This window comes from Anthonomus grandis, chromosome 10 (assembly GCF_022605725.1).
Source record: "Anthonomus grandis grandis chromosome 10, icAntGran1.3, whole genome shotgun sequence".
Classification (NCBI taxonomy): domain Eukaryota; kingdom Metazoa; phylum Arthropoda; class Insecta; order Coleoptera; family Curculionidae; genus Anthonomus; species Anthonomus grandis.
The window spans coordinates 12,859,361-12,871,557 of NC_065555.1; the positions used below are offsets into that span (position 1 = coordinate 12,859,361).

The 12,197-nt window shown below is 29.0% G+C and overlaps 1 protein-coding gene across 2 annotated transcripts in view; it reads right to left on the reverse strand.

The window, feature by feature from the left end:
• The window catches only part of LOC126740883 (protein sprouty), a 142,497-nt gene that overhangs the window by 49,576 nt on the left and 80,724 nt on the right, over positions 1-12,197 (reverse strand). The window lies entirely within an intron of this gene.

Consider the following 12,197-nt stretch of genomic DNA (forward strand, 5'->3'; position numbering starts at 1 on the left):
CCCTTTCTAGTCCTTTTTTATGAATTATTAACAATATGCAGGCCTAATAACGTACCTCATTAAAAATATATAAATTTAATAATTTTTTAATACTAAAGAACTATATTAGCTAACACTATGGACAGCATTTCAGCTATGGCTGAGTGCTGGAAATCAAAAAAAGCTGGTCCTAAGAATTCCAATTTTTATAAATTGCTCAAAAACCTACTATAAGAAGAATATTATTATTTATGACTTTCTGAATTATTGATTCCGAATATCACTGAACTGTTTTAATATATTCGGGACGACGTTTCGATTTTTAATAAAAGCATCATCGAGACATTTAAAAAATTAGTTACGAAAGTAATTTATGATTTATAATTGTTATTAACTATTTAATTCTAGAATCGACAACAGTTGTTACAGTTTGACAAAAAAGTAGAGGTAAATTAAAAAAATTATACTTAAAGGTAAAAAATTAAATTAGGTTGAATATATATTTACTTTTATATATACGAACCTTAGAGTCTGAATTTATGATTTATAATTGGCAATAAATATTTGATTCTAGAAACGCCAATAGTTATTATAGTTTGACAAAAAGAACTAGAGGTAAATTAAATATATGTATATTTACTTATACATATGTATTCGGATCATAGAGTCCATAGTTTAATGTAGAAAAAATGTCATGAGAAAACCTACTAACCATACTTTTGAATTGCTTAATACCTCCAATTTGAATTGTTTTTATCTTAAGTTTACTTCGATATTATTGATGTTTTGAATTAAAAAAGGTTTAAAAATGTTATCTCAATACATTTTAATTATACTAAATTTAAATTTAAGGGTCAACAAAATTTTCTTAATATTTTTTCACGTCTTAAAGTGTAATTTTTTTTAATAATAGTTATAGATTTAAAAAATGCGTATTAAATATGTGGGTCAATTTATTATATTTTAGTTAAATTTTCAAGTTTCGTAATTTAATTTGATTTTTTTTCCTTATTTTATTAAAAAAAATACACAAAAATTATAGGCATTATAAAGTAAAAGTATACTAAAGAAATTAAAAATTCGTCGAGCAACCAATTTCTTAGTAGTAAATCCTCTTTTTTTTGGTTTAATTTTCTTCTCAGTAATTTACCATAAGATAATTATTATACTCCTATATAAATCTGGTAGTAAAGGAGAACCATTAACTACAGGCCAATTGCCTTGACTAGTTCTATTAATTAATTAACTAAATAATTAAGAATTCGTTTTACTCAATTTATTAATAAATATTTAATAACTTATGAACAATACGGAGAAAATGCAGCAGGGAGCATGCTCTTATGGAAGTAACGAACTGCATTGTCTTTGGTTTCAAACTAAAGCATAAAATGTATGACCACCTTTATTGATTTAGCAAAGGCCTTTGCTACTGTGCTTCACATTATTCAGTTAAAACCTTTAAAAGGTATGCGTATAATAAAACTACTAAATGAGTTATTAAGATTGTCTAGAAAATTAAAAATAGCAGATAAAAGTAAATAATTTACTCAGCTCTGCAGTACGTGCAGTGGAGTATAATATGCCTCAAGGTACTGTGCTTGGATCTCTTATTTACACTTTATATTAACGCTTTGCTTTTGGTTATTTCAAGGGATAGCGTAGTTTGTTTTGCAGATGATATTTGCCTAGTTATTAAAGTTAACAGCTGGGGGGGGGGGGTCAAAAAACAGCTGAGTTGATAATCTCAAGGGTTTGATGTCAGTCTTCTAACCTTAAACACTGAAAAAACAAAGTTTATGTATATGCTATAAGTAGATGTAGCCTATCAGATTTAAGAACAATATGTTTACATAATTATGATTGTTTATATTACTATCACTATCAGTGTAGCACTAGAATTGATTGTATTAATAGTTTGAAATATTTAGGAGTATATTTTAACAATCTACTAAAATGGGATGTTCATACTAATTATATATTAAATAAAAATTCGTTTACTGTCACATACATTTTCCATCTTACGGTAGTCTTTGTCAAAACAAAATAATCTTGTCAATGTATAAAATTATGGTATGGTATTGGTAATAAGAATCTTATACAATAATAAAATTAACCAAAATAGACCCAAGTTAATTACAGCAATAAGATATTAAAGTATTAATCTCTTTCCTTTTCCTAAATAAACTGTTTATTTAATCAAAGATTTCTGGTGTATAGCACCAAAAATTTACAATTAAAGTAAAAAATTAAAATAGAAAACATTTACAAAAAAAAATTTACAACAAACCTCTAAAACTAAGAAAAAAAAACATATTATAAAATTAAGTAAGTATAAATTTAAATCTTGAATCATGAGCAAATGCTTCTCTAAATTAAATACTTGTAATTCTCCTTCTGTCTTGCTTCTTTTTCTTTGCTTCTTTACTTGTTTATCGATTTTCTCCTATTTTTATGTATCTTAGGTACTATTATTAGCTTCTCAGTATAATACTGTTTAAAGATTTAAATTTTGTTTTATTCGAACTTGATATAGGTATGCATATTGATTGGAAATACACACAAGCTAAGTTGATTGTGTTGCGAAATAACTGCGTTGTAAAAGTTTTTTTTTTTAATTGACAGTATTTTAATATTATTATTTCTTATTTATAAGAAAATAGTTAAATAGAGTAAAAAATAATATTTTGACGTATAATCTTAATAATATAAAGGACATAGAATTTTCCTCTTAATATAATTTTTTATATATTTATTAAGAGGTAAATTGTAAATTTTAACGTTCATATTACCTAAATTTTTTTCAATATTTTTTATTCTTTTTTATCCTTGAAATAATATTTTTTTAAATTTTAGATCAATTTCAAGAAAAAAATATCAAAATTTATATTTATAATAACTTTTTAATAATTAAAGTATAATTTAAATATTATGTTTAATTTTTTTTTCAATTAAAGTATTCTTTTTTAATGAAAAAATATTTATAAATTTTATATCATATATCATATTTTAATCAAAAATTAAAGTTTTTCAATTCAATTTAGGAGTTTTTTATTTAAGCTTTAACTTGTCATCTCTAAATTCAAAATGCCAAGACTGCTGTTATTTTCAGTTTATTATATTACTTTTTAAATAGTTTGTAGTTTTTTAAACAATATTTTTGATGTAATTACTATTCAAAGAGCGACTAATTATGAAGATATCTTGAAAATCGTATTAAATAAAATAACGCTATTATATCGTTTTGGTTTTAGTAAACATGGTTTGCAATTTTATTTGACATTTATAAATAAAATAAAAGTAGTATTTTGTGGGTGTATTGGTCAATTGTTAAAGAAAACTATTTGTTTCTCACTAACACATCTTCAGGGCTCGAAGTCGTGGTTCTCTCTCGTCAAATTAAAAAAATACATATCACATGGATAACACCGTAGATAACATTAAAAGGCCGTTACGTAGAGGAGAGATTACAATTAAAATCTGATAAAATATATAAAATGAAATAAACCAGTAGACCACTTTGAATCAGTACAAGATTCTTCCAATACAAAATCTCTGATCACAAATTCACAAGAATAAATAAAATATTGGTGTTATTGACCAGCATTAATTCATTGCCGGTGCTATTGTGCCTTGCCCTCTTTATATTTTAGCATATTTATTCCAATAAATAAAAATAACACATTTAAGAATTTAACAACAGCAATTTTTAAGTTTTAACAGAATAAAGGACAATAATCAACCCCATTAAGAGTACCAAAATTTGCTTAATTTTTCGACTCTAAAACATAATCAAATTATAAAAAGAAATGAATGCTATAAATGAACTACATGGGAGCTCTGGCTAGGAGCTAGAAAACAGAAATAGCTACTGAAGCTGCATTGCTTAGATCATGATAGAACTAAAAACAAATATTTTTATTAAAAATCAAGAAATTATAAAGTACTTTTAAATTTCAAAAATAAAAAAAGTCTTTCTTTCAAAAAAAAAATCTTTCAAAAAAGAACCCTTAAGGTAAAAAATTAAATGACATTTTGCACATATTTATAAGATAGTAACAATAATAATTTTCAAAAAATATTATATGACTATGACTATATATATACATATATCTAAAATATGTAATTTAACATATTTGGTTAAATAGTGGATTTACAAGATAAAGAAAAAGACATAATTTTCGACTTAAATTTATAGCAGTCGTTATTCACATTTAAGCTAAACAATGGAGTTTTTTAGTCAATTAGTTTTCAATTTTTTAAGTTTTTTTATCATAGGACTTTATTTTCTGCGAGTCCTTATTTTACTTGAGTGTTAGTCAATATTTTTATACTATCATTAAGAACGTTGTAGCTAGATTAATTGAAATTATTTATTTTATTTCTAGATTTGTTAAGCCAATTACTGCCCTTCGCCAAATTAAAAAGAAAGGCGTCATTTATTTATTACTTTATCTCCTCTCTTCAGATAAAGTGATTAATTCTACTTTCGGTAGTTAACTATGGCCATATAATTTAGTCTATCAAATGCCTTTGATCAATTAGTATATACACTGAAAGCATTTAACATAGAATTCTGTTCAGCAAGTTGCACATAGTCGAACGATTGACATGGCTAATTATCGGATATATTTTCGCTATATTTTCTCAATTCATCTGATGTCATAGTATCAGGTACAGGATCTTGGGTGATTTTGTATCTAAATGCCACCATAGACGTGCTTTTGCATATAGCAGAAAAAACATCATAGAGTTAAGAGATGATATTGAATATCAAGTGGTGTAATACGAATTGTTTCAGAATAAGATATTAATCGTTAAGGGAATTGATAATAAGATGTTAATCCTTAGATGATTTCATGAAAAAAACTAAAATTAAACACGTCTTTTGCGCTACAGCGTTTTAAAGTTAAAACAAAAAACTGTTTTTTATTATAATTCATTTATAACTTTCTTGATATTTATTATCATGCCTTTATTGACGTCACTGTTAAAATTAATACCTACTATACATTTTTTTAAATAATTAAATCAGTCCGAATAAAAATAAAGTAAATTAACTAATAATAACAGTTTATAAAAATGATGCATAAAAGGACTATTATATTTTTGTACGTAGAAATCAGACAAAATAAAATAAATAAATCAAGTTTTTCTAAAATAAATGCAAAACTTAAAAATCATTTTTAAGATATTAATGATATTTATTTATTTACTTGACTTAGTCGATACGACCAAAGGTGTCGTCATTGCTAGGTATATGTATACTGGTCTGACAAGTGAAGGTCTTGGGTGCGGAAACGACTGTGCAATAATACAAAGTAATTAGCGATAAGGTTTCTCCTACTTCCTTCTAGTAACTAAAGGGTGTTTTTTTTAGAGGCAAAGAACTTTAAATTAAAATTAAACACAAAATATTTTATTGATATCGACGAATTTGCTTTTATATTAAAGAATTTTTTTTGGCATTAATATTTAAAAATGATTTCGGGCATGTGACCCCCACGGCTGGCGCGTACGTTGTGTAATCTAGAGGTCCTTTTTTCACACACTCTTTCCAGTACTGCAGGCTGTATTTCGGCAATCACGCGTCGTATGTTGGCTTCCAAGTACTCAAGTGTTTCGGGTTTATCAGCGTAGACATGCGACTTAACATAGCCCCAAAGAATTTAATCTAATAACGTCAAGTCGCACGAACGAGCTGGCCAGTTTACAGGTTCATTCCTTGAAATTATTCGTTGCTCGAATGTCTCTTGCAGTAAATTAATTGTTTGGCGCCCTGTATGGCACGTGGCACCGTCCTGCTGAAACCACACATTTCTGCAATGCCTGCAACGGCTTCCAATTGAGGCACAAAAAAGTTGGTTATCATGTTTCTGTATCGCTCACCGTTTACTGTAACGTTCTGACCATCAGCATTTCTGAAGATATAAGGACCAATGATTCCACCGGCCCATAAAGCGCACCAAACGGTTAGTTTTTCTGGATGTAACGGTTTTTCGCCAATAGCTTGTGGATTCTCATCCCCCCAAATTCGTCAATTCTGCTTGTTTACATAGTAATTTAACCAAAAGTGTGCGTCATTACTAAACAAAATTTTCATATGAAATCGTGGATCAACAGCAATCTTTCCTTCCGCCCATTCAGCTAATGTACGGCGCAAAAGATGATCCTGGGGTTTCAACTCCTGGACAAGTTGAATTTTATATGCTCGCAATCCGAGACCTTTGCCCAAAATTTTCCATAAAGTAGATGGACATAAGTTGACTTGTTGAGAACGACGACGAATTGACATATTTGGATCATTATCAACACTATGCTGCACAGCAGCTATCGCTTGTTGCGTGCGCACTGTGCGGCGTCTTACGGGATGCGTATTGTCGACTAGAGTAAAACTATTGCGAAAACGATCAACAGTTTCTTGAATTAATCTCTCTGAAGGACGATTATGAGCACCATAAAATTCACGTAACGCCCGATGTGTTTCTCGAATAGAACCATGTCTTTCAAAATAAATTTGAACAATTTGGAAACGTTGCTCCGGCGTGAGTCTGTTCATGACGAGCTGCCAAACCAAACTAATCTAAAAATAACCCAGAACTGTTAGGTTGGCTGTCATAAAAAACAGTGTTGCCAAATGAAAGTTCTCCGATTTTTTTACATTAAAAAAAATAAAATATTTTTTTTCTAATATTTTAGTACTTTCTTCAGTTTTTTCTCGGAAATTTTTACTATTTTCAAATTATCTATTATTTTGAATTTTTTATTTGAATTTGCCAATTTTAAAAATTTTTTGATATCAATAAGAGTCAAGCATTGTTGTTTATAAGAATTCTTTTTCCTTTACTTTTTGTAATTTATTAAATTTAAAAATATGCTATAATGTTTGAAAACTAAATTTTAAATATTTCAACTGAATAGTCGTAAAATTTACATTATTTTTAAATACCTTAAGCTAAACATTAACCAAAATGCTTAGGAAATTAACGAAGATTAACATTTATTAACGTTATCATTAAACCGGAAATAATATCCGCTAAAGATATCACTTTATCAGAAAAAAAAATTAAACTTCGTTTATTAAGATAACCAACAAATAATATGGGAGTAAACAAGAGATTAGATAAGATAATAATGTTTTACGTTCAATATTCAAGTTTCAATTTTCGATATTATGAATAACCTCATCTATATATATTAATAGATAAAAAATATTGCTCTTACGATACTATGATATAATAATAACAATAATAATTAATACATAAATTATTTTTAGCAAGTCACATAAATTTTGTATGATAAGAGTAATTATATAATAATGTTTTTTTCCTATATTATTTGAAAATCAGACCATTAAATTACGTTAAAATCAATAGATATTAAAAATAATTATGCAGCATATATCGTTTAGAAACTGATAGAGCGGAAGCATAAAAAAAATTATTAAAAGAAAATATTGAATATCGTAGACTCGTTATTGCTTTTGTAGACTTGTGTAAATATAAGCAGAGATATATTAAGATTGGTATAAGGATATTTACATAGAAGAGTTAGTACATGTCAGGAATATTAATTAAATAAAGAACTCTAGGGTATTTTAGGAGTGTTTTTGAAAAACCCAGCATCATAAGAATTGATATTTATTGAAGGTATAAAAACAATTAATTGCTAAATTGATATATCCATTTTGAAATCAAAATATGATTTTTGCGAAGCACAAGCTTAGAACAGACGAAATTATACATTTTTCTGACAGATCCTCTAAGACTAACAATAGCTGAGTTAGAAGATTTAATAGTAATAAAGATTTTCAACACAGTTTTCAAAAAAAAGAACGAATTAAATTGTTGAAACGTTGGAAATAACTGCAAAATGGTCTTTTCTCAACATCTAAAATCTGATTTTAAAGAAAACGACTTTGGAAAAGAAATGACTATACATTTGATTAAAAATCATCCAAGCTGATGAACACATGATTTAGAAGTGTTAAAAAACTTTTATTATAGATTAGTAGCTTGGTGATATCATTATATAAGATATAGGGCATTCTAAGGTAAGTTGGTCTTGAAAGATGAAAGAACAAGAAGGAAAATAGGTCCAGTTACTTGGTGATTTGATTACAAAAATAAGCTGGTAAACTACTCTAGTGCAAGTAAATCTGATTAAACATACTTAAATCCTAGTTTAAACATCCGATTATCAAGGACATCTGATAACTGCTTATCTTACCATAGTATTACCAGTTAAACTTATTTACAAAAAAAAAATCGTACTCTCGACGTCTCAGACATCTTAAACGCCATTATTTAGTGATACCGTTGTATGTGTGTAGATTATATGCACATTATAGTTGAATGTACCGCATCGTTTTACTGGCGTAAAAACCTCAACTTCCTCTCTGATAGCAATACTTGAAACAATGGTGGGAGAAAGTGCGACACCGTCAACATAGGCACACAAAAAGGATTCTGCTATGGTGTGTTCTGATGGTATGGTATGGTATGGTATGGTAAACCCAGAACGTGGTCACTGACTTGCATTTCCGCCGACCGCGGCCCCTCGACTTCCTAAAGAAGGCCTTCTGGAGGCCGTCCTTCAGTGGCGTAGTTAAGAAAAGCTTTAATACGTTACATGTTCGTCATTTACTTCGTCAGTCTTTTTAGCGAGGTTATCACTTGAGTAGTTTGATGCGATAATTACTAATACCTGATATTAGCCTATTTACATTTATACATATTCAATTACGTTTAATTGAACCTGTATTATAGCTGAAAATGGATACAGAATTTAGATTTAGATGTTGTGCAGTTAAACAGCACAGCTTAGTGTAGGGTGTTGCAATCTTTTGCATCAATTTTGTCTTTATAGAGATTATAGATCTCAATGAAATCTTGCCCAACGAGAAGTACTTTGCTATAAGGATTGCATTGATTTGGAAAGTGACTCTAAAGATATGCTATGTAAATTTTTAAGATGAATTAGAAAAGCTATTGACTATGAGAATTGCTTTTCCGACAAAGATTCAACAGTCGCAGAGCTGGAAAAACTCATCAAATGTACAAGTTGCAATCTAGAATAGAGCGCTTAAAGTCCTTAAGCTGAAGACTTTGAATGTAAAGTTTGAGCAGCAAAATAAAAATTGATTGAACGTTTAAAGATCACGTGAAGTTGACTTACTGGAAATAAATATATCTGAATTGAAGCATTAAAAAAAATCACTTGAAAAGGAATTACACGCTAAATGTAAAAAAATATATGATTTATTAGTTTTCTACACTTATTAAAACAGGAAAATGTCTTAGTGGTAGGGAGTTAAGAAAGAATTACAACTTTTGGTGATTCCAGTGCCATAAACTGTCGCAGAAACTTGGAAAAAAAAATCTTCAAATAAGGACAAAAAACATCTCTTAAAAACTAAAGAGGAAATACCCTATTGCACACAACGATGAAGCTGTTTTTAGGACTGCGAAAGGATGGACTACAGAAACATATAAAAAAACAAGAAAGAATAAGGATTCAGAAAAAAAAGATCGATGGGTGACGCGATATTTATCACCAAACACATAAAAGAAATGATCATAACCAGGGTCGTATAGCCCACCAGCATTTATCAGCTCTTTTGATCTAACTAAAGCGTTTGACAGAGTCAAACTAGGCGACGCTCTCAAAATTTGATCACAAAAGACACGAGCCAACATAGTTAAGGTAGGTAATTTTCAATCTTAATATTACCAACTCGACTCAAATTAAATCAGATCAAAACTACGAAGAGCACACCAACACCAGGAGGAATCAGATATGGAGACAGCCTTAGTCCATTCCTATTTAATCTCTTCGTAGACAAAATCATAGAAGAAGTGGAAAGCGTAAACATGGGATACATAGAGAATAATAAGCGAGTCAGCATTGTATACTATGCCAACGATAACGCAATATTCACAGAAATCGAGAATGATCTGCATAAGTAGCTTTTTTTTTCAAGTTTAACCAACTAACCACTCCTTAACATGAGCATATCCATGGAAAAAACAAAAAGCGAACCAATGCTTAGAAATTGCTCAGATATAACTTCTGAAATTGAAGATAAGCCTGTAGAGCAGGTGATACAATTTAAATACCTCGGCATGTATGTGTTCAACGGCCACAATTCAACCAATGACCTGGCCAAATTAAGACTGCCTAAGATTGGGCCAACCAATACATGCGAATCAATTTCTAAGTAAGAGCCGTTATGACATATGCAATAGAAGCGAAGACTTAAAGCATGGGACGAGTGGCAGAAATTAGGCTGCATAGAGCTATAGCAAGCAAAAGCAGAAGAAATCGTGTAACAAATACGAGCATCAGAGAACAATGCAGCGTACAAGACATAGTAAAATGGGGAAGACAAAAAAGAAGAGAATAGTAAAAGCATGATAAAAGGGTGGCCGAAGAGATACTACTAGAGGACACTTTGATCTCAAACAAGTAGAAGAAGAAAAAGAAAAAACACAGTAAAAAAAGAAGAAGACTTTTACTAAAGGTTTTTACTAAACTACACCTGACGTATAGAAAAATATATGTTAAAAAATGTGGTTGGAAAATCCTGCAAGGCCTACTCCAGGAGCTATTAGCAGCAATTAACCTGACGATATTTAATAACCAATTAAAAGAAGACATCTAGATACTTTTAGATGCTACATTTTTCCTCTACTAGTGACAAGTTTCCTCTGTCATACATAATTTATACGTCAGAACACTTAAAGAATACAAGTATTTAGTCCTAAAAGTTTTCCAACATGTTTGGAAAGAGAGAAAATAATCCAATCGAGAGTTAATTGAAACTTTCTCTAGGTTCAGAGTGACTTAGATCATCACCAGAGAATACCAATATGAATCGTTGTGAATGTTTTTAGCAACTGATCAAATAAAAAGCTTATACTTTAAATTACAAGTTTCAGTTCTTATTAAATAAAACACTTAAAGGTTTTTGGATTTTAAGCTTCTGAAACATATCTGTAAATAATAAAAGTGCTCCCCCAATAGATCTGGATCACCATGGTAAGAAAAATCCAGCAAGAAAAAACTTGCTAGTGATCCAGAAAAGAGTGCATTTGGATTGATGAAGATGACTTTAATTGTAAAAGTAAAGAATAACTACAGTTATATCAATTTAGCTACTTAAAGAAAACATAAAGTTCGATATAGGTGATAATTGAAATGCTCCTGAAAAAGACACTTAAGATTTCCTTCTTAGTTCAAGAGAGCAATAAGTTCTAATACCTTATAAGCAAGACAATAAAAACAATAAAATTCTTCAGAGATAAGTCAAGTATTAATCTGTAAATTTTTAAAGCAAATGTCTGTATAGAAATTGAAAATAATAACAAGCGTATTACACAAAGATGAATGTTATTTTTGTCACATGTGGTGCTAGCATAACATTTTATAGAATATACCATATAGTGCAGTTATAGAAACATAATACTTCCTAAATAAAAAAATGAGAAATGCGAGTCAATGTGTACAATTATTGTAATTAACTAACGAAGCCGTGGGAAAGGCAGAGATCAGATGAAATTATATAATCATATTTGTTACAACATTTTTATTGGATTTATATTTTTTTTATATTACACTTCAACCATTAGAATCTATTTGATCGTTAATCCTTGACATTCCTAGCTAATACGTTTGCTATGATTTAATGATATCCATTTAATTTTCTTTCTTTTTTTTTTCACTAGCTTTTCCATAACATCCTAAATTAAGTTCCCTATATTCTCTGTAGAACTTTTCTTAAACTTCAGATTTTTCTTAGATGAAATTTAAAAAAATTTAGAAAAAAGTTTAAGCCCTGTATTCTACAGGTTGTTTAAATGATCAAAGGCACTTTAATTGATCTTTAAACTATATTCAAGAGTCAGCCATAAAAAGTTGTTAAGAAATAAAAGGAAAAATCCTGGGAAGAATACAGGGTTTCCAAGGCAAAAAACGCATAGCATTTTTAGAAGAAAACTTAATAAAGAAACCCAACAAATCTTTGCTATTTGTATCCTCTTCTACTTCAGAACATTTGTTTTCTCTTTTAATTTCTATGCAATGTCTAAAAAACCTTTAGTATCATTAATATTACACATCTACAGTGCATTTTTTTATCTCGGGTCATAGGGTTTTACGTGTAATATTTTCAACCCCATCTTAGAACCTGTTCTATTTAATCGATAGGATTGAAACTTGGA